Source organism: Onychomys torridus, chromosome 2, assembly GCF_903995425.1.
Source record: "Onychomys torridus chromosome 2, mOncTor1.1, whole genome shotgun sequence".
NCBI lineage: Eukaryota > Metazoa > Chordata > Mammalia > Rodentia > Cricetidae > Onychomys > Onychomys torridus.
Window position 1 is genome coordinate 144,113,769 of NC_050444.1, and position 14,778 is coordinate 144,128,546.

The following is a 14,778-nucleotide window of genomic DNA, read 5'->3' on the forward strand; positions in this document are numbered from 1 at the left end:
TCAGACAGACTAGCTGGCCAGCAAGCTCCTAGGATCTGCCTGACTTTGCCTTGGCAACACTGTGAGCAGAGTTGCCTGACTTTTACGTAGGTGCTAGGGATTTGAACTCAGGTCCTCATGATTACACAGCAAGTGCTCTTGCCCACTGAGCCATCTCCCCAGCATCTCTTTGCATCATCTACAATTTTAACTTGGTCTTATTCATCCCCTAAACAATGTGTGTTAATGTTGTGCCAATATTTATATTCCACATAAACATTCTGCCATAACTGTATCAAATTGTACTCTGATTCTTGCCAAGGAAGAGAATTTCCCATTATCACACTCATCAACTTTTTGGATGAGTCTAGACATTCCATCACTAAAAATCTGAATCATAAGCGTCATATTTCAATAACAGCTCCCATTTTTTCCCTCATTTTTTTATGGATGTGTACTATATATCTTGGAATCAGGTTTCAGTTTAGTTTGGTTGGTGTGTGTTTCAGTCGCCTCATATTTATTGGGAACATGAACCAGACATTGTCATTCTTTATGTTCATTCTCATCCTGATGTTGGTGAAATATTTTCCAGGCCCCAAAACCTTTCAGTGCACACAAACAATAGACTCCTTTGAGATGTGATGTAACTGTGACAGGGTATTACTCCTCTCCCATCCCTTTCCTCCATGGTGACTGGAAGGAACTTTCCTCCATGACATCAACATTTGAACACTCCGTCCTTAGCTAGTAACGTTGTTTGGGGAGACTTAGGAGTTGTGGCCTTGCTGGTGGAAGTATATCACTGAAGGTGGGCTTTGAGGGTTCTTGTTTGTTTTAAAGTTTTTTTTTTTTTTTTTTATTTTGAATTATGTGCGCATGTATGTGCTGTGTGTGAGAATAAGCAGATGTGAGTGCAGGTGCTCACTGAGGCCAGAAGAGGGCGTCAGATCCCTTGAAGCTGGAATTACAGGTGGCTGTGAGTTGCTTGATGTGGGTCTTGGAATCGAACTCAGGTCTTCTGCAAGAGCGGTACAGACTCTCAACCACTGAGCCGTCTTTCCAGCCTGAGCTTTGAGAGTTTAAAGACAGCCATTTTGCGTTTGATTTCTGCTTCCTGCAAGAGATTCAGATGAGAGCTCTCACCTGTTCCTGCAGCCAAGGCTGTCACCTGCTGCCACGATTCGATTCCCTGCTCTGAGGAACTCTTCTCTCTGGAACCAGAAGTCCAACTAAACTCTTCCTTTGATAAATTGCCTTGTTATGGAATTCATCACAGCCACAACAAAGGAAGTAACACATCCCGTTAAACTTTCTACCTTTGTCATTATTTAGAAAATGACAAGTTCTTATTTGAAATAGATAATATTTTTTTTATTTTGAGACAGGGTCTCACTGTGCAGCCCTAGCTAGCCTAGAACTCACTATGTACACAATGTTGGCCTCAAACTTATAGAGATGCCTGCCTCTGCCTCTTTAGTGTTGGCACTAAAGGTGTATACCACCATGCTTGGCTTAATTTAGTTATTTGATTATTTGTCTTTTTTAATACTTTATTTAACTTTTTTTTTGTTTGTTTGTTTTTCAAGACAGGGTCTCTCGAGATGGGGTTTCTCTGTGCAGCTTTGCGCCTTTCCTGGAACTCACTTGGTAGCCCAGGCTGGCCTCGAACTCACAGATATCTGCCTGGCTCTGCCTCCCGAGTGCTAAGATCAAAGGCGTGTGCTGCCACCACCCGGGAATTTATTCAACTTTTATGTGTATTGTTGTTAAGGTTTCAGATCCCCTGAACTGGAGTTACAGACAGTTGTGAGCTGCCATGTGGGTACTGGGAATTAAACCTGGTCCTCTGAAGAGCAGCCAGTTCTTTTAGCTGCTGAGCCAACTCTCCAGCCCTGTCTTTTATTTTTGAGGCTTCTATTTAACTCTAGAAAAACCTCCAAGAGGAGCTTCTTTTCTGTGTCTCCTGAAACTTACGTTGAAACTCAAGCGCCAAAGCAATAGTATTAAGAAACTGGTCCTTAGCAAGGCAGTGGTGGCACTTGCCTTTGATCCCAGCACTTGGGAGGCAGAGGCAGAAGGATCTCTGTGAGTTCAAGGCCAGCCTGGTCTACAAAGCAAGTTCCAGGCCAGCCAGGACTTTGTTACACAGAGAAACCCTGTCTCAAAAAAACAAAAACAAAAGAAAAAGAAAAAGAAAAAGAAACTGGTGCTTGTCAGTGGTTTTAGTCTCAACACTCAGGAGGTAGAGACGCTGGATCTGGGTGAGCTTGAGGCCAGCCTGATTTACATTCTGAGTTCCAAGCCAATAAGACCCTGTCTGAAGAGAAGGAAAAGAAGTATTTTCATGTGTGGAGGTGTTTTGCCAGCAGGAGGTAGGTCTGTACATCGTGTGTGTGTGTGTGTGTGTGTGTGTGTGTGTGTGTGTGTGTGTGTGTGGTGCCCTCAGAGGCCTGGAGAAATCACTGGATCCCAAGGAACTAGGGCTGGCTGTGAGTCCCCATGAGGGTGCTGGGAATTGAGCTATTGTTCTCCAGAAGAGCAGCCAGTGCTTTTAACTGCTGAGCCATCTCTCTAGCCCTGTTTAATGTTTTAAAGCAGTGATTCTCAACCTGGGGCGTTGCTGATCAGATATCCTGCATATCAGATATTTCCATCATGATTCATAACAATAGCAAAATGACAGTTATGAAGTAACACAGTAATTATGTGGTTTGAGGTCACCACAACGTGAGGCACTGTATTCAAGGGTCAGAGCAGTGTTAGGAAGGTTGAGAACCACTGTTTCAAAGGAACATACCATTCTCTGAGTCTGGAGTCGGGACTAAACATGCAGCTGCCCTCGTCACTAAAGTGGCTACTGCTGTGGGCTGCTGTCTTGCCTCCCAGTGTCACATCCCAAAGGAATTCTAACCAAAGCAGGTTCAGAAGCTACGGACCCAAACTAAAGGACAGGCTGTGACGGAGGCAGATGCATGTGTGCCCCTGGGTGGCCTGTAGGACTAGGCATGTATGAATTAACAAAAAGTAGTTTAAATTTTTAATTTTTTATTCTTTTCATCTTCTGAGCCAGGGTCTCCCTACATGGTCCTGGTTGGCTTAAACCTCACTATACAAACCAGGCTGGCCTTGAACTTGTGGGAATCCTCCTGCCCTTGCTTCCCAAGTGCTGGGATTACAGATGTGTGACATCACTCCTGGCACAAAAGGTGGTTTAAATTCTTCCTTCTTAGCATGCTACTCACCAACGACAAGTCAGTCATTAACCTGGCTCCTACTACAGAGATCCCGGTGTCATTGCCCAGGCCTCTGGGGCATGGTTCATAGGGGTCACATGAGGGAAGCAGATACCTGATCAGTTTTTGGCACCTCACTCATTGCAGGCCCCACATGTGGCTGTATTGAAATGGGCTTTGAATGAGATTGGGCTAGCCTTTGGGCCTCCCTTCCTCGGAGAAGAATTTCTAGGGAGAGCGGTCAAAACTCCCAGGGGTAAAAGAGCTGACAGGCTAAGAGTGTCTCCCATGAGTATAACTTTTCAAAAGAAGATAAAACAAATCTGATTGACCCATGTTATCAGCAAACAGGATCTTCTAAAAGATCAAGTGCCCAGCCAGGCGATGGTGGCGCACACCTTTAATCCCAGCACTCGGGAGGCAGAGGCAGAGGCAGAGGCAGAGGCAGAGGCAGAGGCAGAGGCAGGTGGATCTCTGTGAGTTTGAGGCCAGCCTGGTCTACAGAGCGAGTTCCAGGACTGGCTCCAAAACTACACAGAGAAACCCTGTCTCTAAAAAAATGAAAAGCAAACATACAAACAAACAAACAAACATCAAGTGCCCAAGCTGCAGGTAGATAGAGCCCAGTGGCAGAGTGCTTGCCTAGAATATGTGAGGTCTGGGCACAGTTGGGCACAGTAACCAGCACTGTGGGGGCAAGGCTCTCAGAATAAGATGAAAAATACATTAAAAAGACAAGAAAAAGTATTAGCAATCGAAAAGGTAAGCAAGGAAAACTTTTAAAAGAGTCAAGTAGGAACTCAGAGATCCGCTTGCCTCCTGCCTCCTGAGTGCTGGGGGTCAAAGGTGTGCAGCACCACTGCCGGGGGGGGGGGGGGGACCCACTCTTACCAGTTGTCCTCTGATCTCCTCCATGTGTCTTGGCTGCATACATGTGCAAGCATGCACTCGCACACACAAGCCAACTAGAAAAGCAGCTACAGCGAAGGCTGGGGATGTAGCGCCCTATCAGTGATACAGCATTTGCTCAGTATGCAGGCGGCCCTGAGGGACATTATAAATGGCATGATTGAATGTCAATAGTTAAACTAAGATTTAAGCCAGAGGCCTTGGTTCATGCCTGTAATCTCAGCACTTGGAGGCTGAGGCAGAAGGGTTGATACAAATTTGAGGCCAGTCTGGCCTGCATAGGAAGTTTGAGACTCACCTGGGAAGTAGTGTGAGAACTTGTCGTAAACACATAATCCAACCATCAGTGAGACTGAAGCCCACATCCTCCATGTGTGTTCCTGAATGCTCACTTCCAATTGCTCATGCTGGAGATGGAGTCCAGGGCCTTGTGTGTTCAGATACACACTTTATCACCAAGCTACACTCCAGCTCTGTAGCCAAGGCTGGCCTCAAAAGCTGCCCACGCCTTTCATCATAGCACTCAGGAGGCAGAAGCAGGCAGATCTCTGAGTTTTTGGGCAGCCTGTGGAGTTTTATAGAACTCTACAGAGTGAGTTCCAGGACAGCCAGGGCTGTTACACAGAGAAACACTGTCTCAAACAAACAAACAAAACAACAACAACAACAATAAAAAATCGAAACTATGATCCTTGTGCCTCAACCTCCAGATGTGCAATGCCATGCCTGGATCCAGGTGTCCTTGGGTGCAGGCTGCTCTTGTGGCCTCGGAGATAGTGGTGGCTCCAGGAAGATGAGAGCTAGATCTCAAGAATTCTCCCTCCCTAAGGCCCCAGGTACCCCCATGAGCCCTGACTTAACTAGTTCCTGGCTAGTCATCAGGACGGGATGTCCCTCATTCTCTTGACCATCTGGAGAAACTTAAGATGGTCCTTCGCTTGTACAGGATCTACATGACCAGAAGGTATTGAAAAGCTGGTGACAGACACATTCATTTCATCTGGGACATGTTTCTCTCCAGGACTGGTAATGGTATCTCCAAGTACTCCTCACTCCACCTGAACTTCTCTTTTCCCTGAAGAGCGGAGGAGAAGCGGGAGGAGATAAGGATAAAGAGATTTCTCCTAGCAGGCATGCATAGAATTCTGTGGCAAAGTTTATCTCTAGCATTCTTCAAGGTTGGGAAAATCTAGCAGTGAAGCCCAGAACCCCAGTCATGTGGGCCTGCCCCCACGGCTCCTCCATCAGCAAACCGAAACCCATCTTGTCTCCGATCTGCATGATCAGGATACTTTGTAGCCAAGTGGCTTGTATCAGTTTCTCTGCTTTTCCTTAAAGACTTCCCCAGGCTTCCACTTTATGGAAGGCTGCCATAGCTTACCCAACAGGATGCTTCAGGGTGGGGGTTGGGGAGATGAGACCAGGATAAGCCTTTACACCAAAGCTATACAAAAAAACCCCCTGTCTCAAAAAGTAAAAACAAACAAAAAGAAAGAAAGAAAAAGCCTTTAGAAAGTAAGGATAGAATTACAGAACAACAACAACAAAAAAAGATGTTATTCAAAAAGCAAGTAGAAATGCTCAAAATAGTATCTTAAAAATAGAGAAGAGGGGCGTTGGGGATTTAGCTCAGTGGTAGAGTGCTTGCCTAGCAAGCACAAGACCCAGGGTTTGGTCCTCAGCTCTGGCAAAAAAAAAAAAAAAAAAAAAAATAGAGAAGAGGAAGAGGAAGCAGTAGGTGGTGGCTCAGGCCTTTAATTCTATCACTTAGGAAGCAGAGGCAGGTGGATCTCTGTGAGTTTGGGGCCAGCCTGGTCTACAGAGCTAGTTCCAGGACAGAAAACAAACAAACAAACAGTACATATCTATAAAAGAGGGTCAGTGAGATGGCTCAGCAGATAAAGCAGCTTGCCACCAAGCCTGAGTGTGATCCCAACGAGCCACGTTTTAGGAGGCAGGAAGATTGCAGCAACCTTAAGAGGCCACCGAAAGTACATAATGAGTTTAAGTCCAGCCTGGGTTACAGTATGAGACCTTGCCTCAAACAACAACCAAAACCTCAAACCCAGAATGAAACAAAACAGTAGGACCAGTAGGTAAGAATCACCTGGGATAAAGAAGTTGAGGAAGTGATGAGAAATTTGTCTGGGGGTGAATACACACAGCTCTATGTTGGAGAGCTTGTCTAGCAAGTATGATATCCTGGGTTTGATCAGCAGAGTCACCAAAACAAACAAACAAACAAACACAGGAGCCAGGCAGTGGTGGCGCATGCCTTTAACCCTAGCACTCGGGAGGCAGAGCCAGTGGGATCTCTGTGAGTCCTAGGCCAGCCTAGTTTACAGAGTGAGTTCCAGGACAGGCTCTAAAACCACACAGAAAAACCATGTCTTGAAAAACAAAACAAAACAAAACAAAAGCCTAAATAAATATATACATACATGAAAAGGATACCAAGTCACTTAGATGACACAAACATTTTTTTTTTTGTTTATTTTTTTGTTTCTTGTTTTTTGTTTTTAGAGACAGGGTTTCTCTGTGTAGCTTTGGAGCCTGTCCTGGACTAGCTCTGTAGACCAGGCTGGCCTTGAACTCACAGAGATCTACCTGCCTCTGCCTCCCGAGTGCTGGGATTACAGGCATGCGCCACCACCGCCCGGCCAACACAAACATTTTTTAAAAGATGCTGTCTGGCGGTGGTGTCTTGTGCTTGGTCTACAGAGCAAGCTCCAGGACAGGCACCAAAATGACACAGAGAAACTCTGTCTCAAAAAACAAAAAACAAAAAAAAAAAAAAAAGAAGAAGCCAGATACCAAACATTACACAATACGTGGTCTCTGTCATATAAACATCTGGAATAAGGTCAATGACATGGCTCAGTGGCTAAAGGTGCTTGCCACTCTATAAGGCAAAGCTGATGATGTGGGTTTGGTCCTGTGAACCCAAGTAAAGGTAGAAGGAGAAAGTCAGCTTCACATTTTTTTTAATAAAGATTTTATTTATTTATTATGTACACAGAGGAGGGTGCCAGATCTCATTACAGATGGTTGTGAGCCACCATATGGGTGTTGGGAATTGAACTCAGGACCTCTGGAAGAGAGCAGTCGGTGCTCTGAACCTCTGAGCCATCTCTCCAGCCCCAGCTTCACATTTGTACTCTGATCTCTACATTTAGACTGTGGCATGTGCAGCCTGACATTGCCTAATACACACACACACACACACACACACACACACCACACACACACACACACACACACACACACACACACACATACACGTACACACATACACACCATAAGTAAAATAAAATGGCCTGAATAGGGAAATCTGTGTAGGCCTCAAAATCATGATCTTACCAACTCAGCCTCTGGAGTAGCTGGGATTATAAGAGTGTTATAGCGAGAATAGTGAGATCGGACTCAGACTAGGCAAATCTAGAGACAGAAAATACATTAGGGGGTTAGGGAGACGGCTCAGTTGGTAAAATTCTTGGCAGGCAATTTTGAAGATCTAGATTTGATCCCCAGAACCTGACGGGAAAATCTAAGTACAGTGGCATGTGAATTTGTAATCCCAGAGTTGCGGGGGTGGAGACAGGTGGAGACAGGTGGATCCCTAAGGCTCTCTGGCCTCTTACTAGCCTACTTGGTGAACTCCATCTTTGTGAGAGACTATCTCAGAACAACAAGGTGAGGCTGGGGTTGGAGAGATGACTCAGCAGTTAGGAGCACTTGCTGCACTTCCATAGAACCTGGCTTCAAATCCCAGCATCCACATGGCAGCTCACAACACATCCCCCAATCCCAGGGGATCTGATACCCTCTTCTAGCCTCCCATACACATAACATAACATAATCAATATTAATATAAAAAAAGGTGGATGGTGCCTGAGGGTGACACCTGAGGTTGACACACACTGTGCACATGTGCAAACATGTGTCCACCCACACCCACACTGAACAAAAGGAACGGGCCTGTGTGATGACTCAGTGGATAATAACATTTGTCGTTGAACTTGACAGTCTGAGTCTGATCCCAAGAACACACACGGCAGAAGGAGAGAAGCAGCTCTGGAAGTTGTCTTCTGACCTCCACATGAGCACCACGGTGTATGAGTGCTTCCCCAAAGTGAGTTCATGCCCATGTGCATTCACATGCCCACACACATACATACAAATTAGAGGGCCTGGAGGGATGGCTCAGAGGTTGAGAGCACCGACTGCTCTTCCAGAGGTCCTGAGTTCAATTCCAGCAACCACATGGTGGCTCACAACCATCTGTAATGAGATCTGGTGCCCTCTTCTGGCATGTAGACAGGAACACTGTATGCATAATAAATAAATAAATCTTAAAAAAAAAAATTCTAAAAGAAAAAAATTCAAGAAAGAAAATTTATTAGTGGTTGTTTAGGCTTGGGGTAATAGAGAGTCAGGAGTGATGGCTACAGGGACTTTCTTTTTCTTTCCCTTGTTTTTGAGAGAGGGTCTTTCACAGCCCTGATTATCCCTCAACTTGTTTGTTTTTTGAGGGTTTCACTGTGTAGCTAGCTCTGGCTGTCCTGGAACTCACTCTGTAGACCACTGGCCTTGAACACACAGAGATCCACCTGCCTCTGCCTCCTGAGTCCTTGGATAACAGGCATGTGCCACCATTGCCTGGCTGCCTTACAACTTTTTATGTTGCTGAGAATGGGTTTTAGCTCCTGGTCCTCCTACCTCTACCTCACAAATACCAGGACTCCTGATACGTTCCACCATGCCCAGCTTCCGAGTTTCTTTTGGAGATGATGAAATGTAAAAAAATGACTGTGGTAATGATTGTCACGTGGTAAGAATTTCTTTTCCTAGTCCTCTCATTTTATTATTATCAAAATGGAAGGAATAGGCATGGTAGCACATGCACACCTCCAATCTCAACACTCAAAAGGCTAAAGCAGAAGGGTTGCTATTCAGGCCAGCCTGTTACATGTAAGTTCTAGGCCAGCTAGGGTTATTTAGCAAGACCCTATCTTAACAAAACAAAACAATTTAGGACATGGAGTAGTATAATCAATGTCAAATAATAGTAGTGTGTTACCCATTCCTATTGTAGTTGCCATTCAGCCAACAGCTCACATTTTTATCACCCCAGACCTTTTCTTTTGCTCCTTCACAGTCTGTTTGGCTCTTTAGCTCCATCTCCATGCGACTATTGAATTGTTCCCTGTCACTGTGGAAGTTTGTTCGTTTCTGTAGTTCACATAAACATACTTTTTTTCAGTGTGTGTGCCATTTTTGTTTTGTTTTTGTTTTTGTTCAGTGTGCTGATTGTGAGATTTATGCATTGCTATTGGATATATTAGCTCATTGTCTTTTTTTTTTTTTTTTTTTTTTTTGGAGCTGAGGATCGAACCCAGGGCCTTGCACTTGCTAGGCAATCACTCTACCACTGAGCTAAATCCCCAACACTCATTGTCTTTCTTTAGTAGGATTCTGCTAAAATGACTTGATAGGTATTGATCCACTCACCCATGAAAGAACATTTGGGTTTTCCAGCTTTGGACTATTACAAATAAGATTTTTTTTTCATTTTTATTTATGTATTTATTTTTCTATTATCAAAAATTTTTTTTTCAAGACAGGGTTTCTCTGTAGCTTTGGAGCCTGTCCTGGACTAGCTCTGTAGACCAGGCTGGCCTCGAACTCACAGAGATCCACCTGCCTCTGCCTCCTGAGTGCTGGGATTACAGGTGTGTGCCACCACCGTCTGGCTATTATCAACTTTATACAGTACAAATTCTTATCCTAATAGTGAAATGTTTCGCTGAGGTTTGCCCAGTAATTGAGTAAAACTAAAGTGGTAAAAATTAAGTATCTTTACAAAACCAATTAAAGGATAATTTTTATATTTTAAGATTATTTATTTATTTATTTTAATCTATCTCTGTGTGTGTGTGTGTGTGTGTGTGTGTGTGTGTGTGACAGAGAGAGAGAGAGCATGTGTGCACACACCATGTGCATGCATGTAGTACCCATGAGGGCTAGATGAGTGTGTCAAATGCCCTGGAAATGGAGTTAAAGAAGGTTGTACGAAGCCAGGCGGTGGTGGTACACATCTTTTTTTTTTTTTTAGCTGTGATCGAACCCAGGGCCTTGTGCTTGCTAGGCAAGTGCTCTACCACTGAGCTAAATCCCCAACCCGATGGTACACATCTTTAATCCCAGAACTTGGGAGGCAGAGGCAGGTGGATTTCTGTGAGTTCAAGGTCAGCCTGGGCTACAGAGCAAATTCCATGACAGAGATACTCTGTCTTGGAAAAGAAAAAAAAGTAAGCTGCTCAGTGTCAGTGTTAGAAAGTGAAAGTGCAGAAGTGGGTTCTTTATAAGAGCAGCAGATGTCCTTAACCACTGAGTCATCTTTCCAACCCTGACTTAATTAAAAAAAATTAGCAAGCATGAAGACCTAGTTTCATTCCCAGAATCCACATAAGAAATAAACAAACATCCTGGTGTTAGGGTACATGCTTGTAATCCCAGAACTGTGAAGGCAGAGGCAAGAGGAGCCCTGGAACTCAATATCAACCAGTCTAGCCTAATAATAAGTGAGCCCCAGTTCTCAATGAGAGATCTTATCTAACAAACAAACCCAAGATGAATGACATCTGAAGAACTCCCTAAGTTGACCCCTGACCTCCACATGCGCGCGCGCGCGCACACACCCTCCCATATGCACTCACATGCACACACACGCAGATATACACACAATTATGTGTATAAGAGTGCCGTGGCACAGGCCTTTAATCCCAGCACTCAGGAGGCAGAGGCAGGAGGATCTCTGAGTTCCAGGCCAGCCTGGTCTACAGAGTGAGATCCAGGACAGGCACCAAAACTACACAGAGAAACTGTCTCGGAAAAAAGAATGCAGTGCCCATGGAGGCCAGGAGCATCATATCTCCCTGGAGCTGAAGTTATAGAGAGTTGTGAGTCCCCTGACATGGGTGCTGGAAATCAAACTCAGGTCCTCTTTGAAATTGTTATGTGCTCTTAACTGCTGAGCAATCTCTCCAGTCTTTGCTGGTGTCTTTGTATACATCAAAAAGTATAAATAAATGAATTAAAAATGACATGTGAGGCCAGCTAGATTAAGACACCTGCCTTCCACAGTGCACTCTGGTCACTTTCATCCTCCAAGGAAGTACAGTAAAATAATAAAGACGATATGTGGACTGGGTGTCGAGGTATACATCTGTAATCCTAGCTCTTGGGAGGGTGAGGAAGGAGGATTACAAATTGGAGACCAGCCGGGCTCCCTAAGGAGAAACTGCCTCAAATCCAAGTCAGGAATTCAAGGCTAGCTTGGACAGGATGAGGTCTTTAAAAATCAAAACCAGGCCGGGTGGTGGTGGTGGCGGCGGCGGCGGCGGCACGCCTGTAATCATCCCAGCACTCCGGAGGCAGAGCCAGGCGGATCTCTGTGAGTTCGAGGCCAGCCTGGGCTACCAAGTGAGTTCCAGGAAAGGTGCAACGCTACACAGAGAAACCCTGTCTTGAAAAACCAAGAAAACAAACAAACAAACAAACAAAAAAAACCAAAAATCAAAACCAGTTACCTGACCATAACTGTAACAAGACCTAGCAAGGATCTGAATTTGATACCAGGACTAGCAAGAGTTGCATAGCAGCTGGGCGGTGGTGGTGCACGCCTTTAATCATCCCAGCACTTGGGAGGCAGAGCTAGGTGGATCTCTGTGAGTTCGAGGCCAGCCTGGGCTATCAAGTGAGTTCCAGGAAAGGTGCAACGCTACACAGAGAAACCCTGTCATGAACCTCCCCCTCCAAAAAAAAAAAAAAAAATCAAAACCAAACAAAACAAAATTCTAGAGAGGGGCTTGTGAGATGGCTCATGGGTAAAGGTGCCATGACTTTTATTCCAGAGTCCACATGGTGGAACTGACTCCACATTCCTGCCACAGCACGCATGCCACCACACATACACCATGTACACACAGATGCACAACATAAACAACCATAATTTTTTTGTTTTTCCTTCTTTTGGTTTTTGTGTTTTCTTTTGAGACAGGGTTTCTCTGTGTATTCCTGGCTGTCCTGGAATGCACTCTGTAGACCAGGCTGGCCTCAAACTCACAGAGATCTATTTGCCTCTGCCTCGGGAGCTGTAGGAATTAAAGGTGCACACCACCACTGCCCAGCACTGTTTTTTTCTATGCTAAAAAATTTTTAAGTAACTAGTTTTGTTTTGTGTGTGTGTGTGTGTGTGTGTATGCACATATATGTTTTGGTGTGTGTATATGCGTGTATATGTTCTGGTGCATGTGTGTGTGTGCATGTGGATGTCAGAGGACAACCACGGGTGGTGATATTCAGGCAGGGTCTGCTTCATTTTGAGACAGTGTTTCTCATTGGCCTGAAGTTCATCAAGTAGGCTAGTTGACTGACCAGTGAGTTCCAAAGGACTCCCTCCCCCCCACCTCCAGCCTGCCCACACCCATTTCTTCTTTTCAGTACTGGTGTTACAAATATGGGCCACCATGCCCAGCTTTTGCACCTATGGGTTGTGAACTCAGGTGCTCATGGTGCTTTACTCACTGACCCTTAAGCTCTCTTGTCTGTTCTTAGGCGTGTGCTCTCAGCATATAATACAATTCCCATATATTCATAATGCAAATCTGACAATTCCCAGTTCTTCGGCAATCTGGATTCCTTTGCATGCCCTTCTATTTCCTATAGTTTAGATGATTTCAAAGCTGATCCCACACATCCCACTGCTGTAGCCTAATTAGGAACTTGTTTCAATGGTTTTTGCTGGTTTGTTAGTTTTTCAATGACAGGGCCTTTCATTAGACTAGTCAGGTGTCTTAGGCAGGCAAGGTAAAACAGCAGCACATCTTTACACAAATACACAAATGCAGCATAAACAAATGCAACACATCTTTACATAGTTAAAGTCATATTCCACAACAGTCCCCTGTCCCCACTTTCTACTTTTCCCTCAGTTGAAGGACTGCTTAGATCCTGGCGCCTAGGTGCAGTTGGTGGATGACAGGGTTGTGGGTGAGGGGCATTAGTCTTCTGAGATCACAAGGAAACAAAGTGATTGTTGAAAATGGTAACAGTGTAGCAATGGAAACAATGGAAGCCATTGGAGGGAGAGTCTGAGATAAATATGTGCCCAAGTGTAACACAGTTGGGAAACAATGTTGATAACAAAATATCCTTTCAGAAAATTAGGAGATATAAAAGCTGCCTGAGAATCTTTACAGTGTTTACAAATACCACTCCCCTAGGCCCACACACAGGATTTCTCTATGAAACAGTCCTGGCTGTCCTGAAACTCGCTCTGTAGATCAGGCTGGCCTCAAATCATAGATATCCACCTGCCTCTACTTTCTGAGTGCTGGGATTAAAGACATGTGCTACTGCCTAACCAGACACCACTTTTTAGAAATTTTCACCAGCCAGGAATATTACAGGAAAGAATGAAAGTATCTCTGGAGTCACTGTGGACAGCCAGGTTGCCCCTGCCCACACTTTGAAAACTGTCCTGCCTCATGAAAGCAGAGGACTATTTGAAAGGTCTGTCTGTCTGTCTCTATTTTTCCCTTTTGGTCTTCTTTTTCTTCTTCCTTCTCCTTCTTCTTTTTTTCTTTTTGGTTGTTCGAGACAGGGTTTCTCTGTGTAGCTTTGCGCCTTTCCTGGAACTCACTCTGTAGCCCAGGCTGGCCTCAAACTCACAGAGATCCGCCTGCCTCTGCCTTCCGAGTACTGGGATCAAAGGTGTGAGCCACCACTGCCTGGCTGCTTTAAATCCATCTTGAGTCTGTGATAAGGCTGTCTTGGGCCACCAAGATGATTCAGTGGTTAAGGTGCTTGCTTGCTGGACACCTGGGAGTTCAATCCCTTGGCCCCACATGGTGAGAGAAGCAATTCGCAGAGGCTGTTTTCTGACCTCCACACATGCTTCTCAAAACAAATAAAATGTCATGAAATTCTGTCATTAACTACGAGTGATTTTTAAGTCACTTTAACCAAACTGCCACAGTTTCATTCACTCTGGCAACTAGACAGAATACAACAGCTAATACTAAAGTTGAGTGGTTCTTGGAGCCAGGGGCAGGTGGATCTCAGACCACCCAGGGCTACAAGAAGTCCCTGTATCATAAAAAACCAAAACCAAACCAAAGAAACAAAACCCAGTGCTTGCAAACACCCCTGGCTTCATGTTCTCAGCTTAATCGACTGTGCCATCTTGAAATTTCTCCCCCCGCCCTCGGTTTCTCTCTGTAGCCCCAGGTGTCCTGGAACTTGCTTTATAATAAATAGACCATGCTGGTCTCTCAGGGATCCACCTGACTCTGCCTCCCCAGTGCTGAGAATAAAGGCACCCTGAGCGCCACCACCATCCAGCTCCATCTTGAAATTAGAAATTTCACTTTTGGAACAAGGGTCCAGGCATTGCCATTGTGCTCCAGCCAGATCTTGCAAATCAGGTTGAGGTCCTTCCCTTCATCCGCATGGGCGTTCTGTGGTCCTTTTCTTTTGTATGTTACGAAGGGGACGTGGAGGCAGGATGATACAATAAAGCCGCGAGCCAGAAGGCTGAGAGGGGTTCGAACCCAGCCTCGGGCCGGGCTGCGCGGAAAGCCCAAGCGTG